Source organism: Echinops telfairi, unplaced genomic scaffold (assembly GCF_000313985.2).
Source record: "Echinops telfairi isolate 266 unplaced genomic scaffold, ASM31398v2 ScPeMD7_7457;HRSCAF=8495, whole genome shotgun sequence".
In the NCBI taxonomy this organism is placed as follows: domain Eukaryota; kingdom Metazoa; phylum Chordata; class Mammalia; order Afrosoricida; family Tenrecidae; genus Echinops; species Echinops telfairi.
In genome coordinates, this window is record NW_022111357.1 from 44,664,352 (window position 1) to 44,667,399 (window position 3,048).

The window sequence follows — 3,048 nt, forward strand, 5'->3', positions numbered from 1 at the left end:
CCCGAGTCGCAAAGTATTTTACCGAATTCACTACAAAACTCCATTAAAAAAAGTGGCCTGCTGCCTAAGCTCGCTCCCCGCCCCACCCCATCCTCCTCATCTGGTGAGTCCACTGGACACAGTGGTGACTCGCCAGGGGTGCCTCGCTGGCCTCCTGCAGGCCACTGCTGTCCACACGCTGGAACCTCAAGTCCGTCTTGAAGTCCTGCACGATCTGCACCAGCCCCTGGAAGGGCAGCTTGCAAATCATCGTCAGCTTCTTTACCCCGCCGTTCCAGGGCGCTCTGCCAGGCCGCCTGTGGCCAGCTCGCTCGCTCGCTCTCTCTCTCTCTCTCTCTCTCTCTCACCACCGTGGCTTTATGGGTGTTCTTGATTCAGGCAGGCTATTGTTCACCAAACACCACCGTTTGGGGCTGCCTCTGAGACCGCTGGCGTACTTCCGCTGTCCGTGAGAGAGCAGCAGTGACCAAGCAGAGGGAGGAACCCCGCCAGCCCTGGGCGCTCTGTACCCCTCACTACAATACAAGCACTTTCCTTTGTATGCTCCAGCCGCCCTTAGAAATGCTCCGCCCACACTTTCACTCAGTCCCCTTCCGTGCACTGGCAGTTCTGCACCACAACCCAGATTCGGGCTTTTCGGACATCCCGGTGCTTCTGGCCACATCTGTTTGATGGTATGTGTGACCCCTTGTTTGGCCTCAAGCCCAAGAAGAGGAAGAGACTCCCTGAATATGGAGGCCAAGAGGCCGAAACAGAGACCAGTGTTGATCCAAGAGACGCACGCGGCTTTAGCTGCATTCAAGGCTGACCGACCAGGAAAACCATGCTGCTGGTGGACAGCCGTGGACCTGCCCCAGCACAGGGGTGGCGTAGGCTGCCCCTCTGGACTGTGACATAACCAGCTTTGTGTCTGGACTTAGGTGGCTATGACCACCATGAGGGGTCTATGCAATCGAGAAGGAAGGGGGACCACAGGATGCTGGGAGCCTCTGGGGAGTCATGGCCAGCCTGCAGCGTCAGCGCTTTATCCCGCACACCATCACTCTTCAGGCTGCGCCCTGGCTTGGCAGACCATGTTTGTCTGAATGAAGGCACCCGTCCATTTCCGCCCCCTTCCCGCTTTCCTGCAGTCACGCTTCATCCGGCAAGAGGTTTGCTGCGCTTTCTCCTTGCGAGTTGTGTAATTGCGTGAGCCTAAAGAAACAGGCTTCCTCCCACCCGCCCCGGCCCCAGGGCCTGGGGTCCTGCTCTGCCAAACACAAGGGAACCAAGCCCCCTCCCCCATGGAACCTGTGCTGACTCACAGGGACCCTGTGCCCCCACCCTGTGGGTTTTCTGAGGCTAGCTTTTTTTTTTTTTTTAAATAATCATCTTATTGGGGGCTCTTACAGCTCTTAGAACAATCCATACATCCATTGTGTCAAGCACATGCGTACATCATCCTTTTTAGAACATGTTCTTTTTACTTAAGCCCTTGGTATCAGCTCTTTTTTTTTTTCCTCCCTGCCCCAGAGACTGTAACTCTGTAAGGAAGTAGAAAACCCCATCTCTCTCCCAAAGGTGGTTTTGAACTCCTAACCTTGCAGATAACAGCCTAACCCCTCACCACTGTGCAGCCAGGGATCCCCTTGATGGCCTCAACAAGTTTTTTTTCTTTCATTTTTTAAAAAATGCCTTCCATTACTGAAAACACGTGGTTTTAAACACACACCACAAGAAAATTCAAAGCAGGACATCATTTGGTCTTGAAAGAGTTAAAAAGGACCATCTCCCTTTCTCTTCCACCCTCAGACAAAGGAAGTGAGAGTGGGGGGCAGGGTGTAGTATTGCCTACACTCTGGTACCTGCCCCAGGGAAGGGCCTGGGCCTGTCCAGCTGTGTCTCCCAGCTTCCTGATGCTGGGCGGACTCACCCTTCCTCCCACTGACCTCTTGACAGGAGGCCACCACGGGGCCACTGCACTGGAGGCTCTGCATGGCCACGGGGTCACTCCAGGGCTGCAAGGGCTAGAGGGGGCTTGTGCACAGGCTGGTGATCTGGGGCCCGAGAAGGAGGCACGGGATGGCCCATAGGAGCACCCCTCCCCCATGGGCATCATGCCCCCAAATCCTGTGTTGGCCACTGGGTCCCTCACCAAATTTCCCCAGAGGGCCTAACGAGACAGGTCTTAGGAGGGATCTGAGACCACCACTCCTGCCCTATATCCAGAAGCCACAGCTCCTGCACCTGGGGACCTTGGGCTGGGGCCCAGCACCCACAGCCTTGGGCCTGAGGGCTCAAGGAAGGAAGTGGGCCTGTGGTGACTACCACCACCGTATGCCTGCCCTGGGCTCAGACAAGCCCACTAAGGGCCTGGGAGGTGTGAGTTGGCACGTTTTCTGCCCAGGGTTTCCTGCGAGCGGGTTTCTGAGTGGGGCTGAGCATCCTCACCCATCCACACAGTGCCAGGTCACTCGCCCATCCAAGGCAAGACCCCTCTGGCTGGGTGTGCTGCTAACAGCTCTGGGTCTGATTGGGGAGGACAGACAGGGCCTGTGTCAGGGTAGCATGAGGTGGACCGGCTCATTGCCCACCTGGGGTGACCCACCCCTATCATCCAGATGAAGAATTCTAAAAGCAAGAGACACCGCTTACAATCCCAGAGGGTCTCCCTGGTCTGAGGGGCCTGCATCAGGGCGGGCCATACAGACGGGTTGACACCGTGGTTGCAACAAGGGGTTCACACAGAAGAACAGCCCTGAGGAGGGAACAGGACCAGGTGGTGGCTTGTCCTGTGGTAAGGAGGTTGCTAGGAGACAGCCACAGCTCTGAGGGCCCGTGCTGGATGCCAGACACTGTCCAGCGAGGTTGCTGCATTGGGGAAACAGGCACGGGAACGTGGGAGTTTGGGACAGGCCCTCTCCCCCACATACCGGCCCCCTCCCCCGATCCTAGCGCCTCCTTCATCTGTGAGTGCCTCAAGGGAGGAGCTGGACCCTTGCAAGCAGCTGAGTCAGGCTTCCTGCTGCTGCTGGCCCTGAGTCTCTCTTTCCCCCCAGGAGGAAGGAG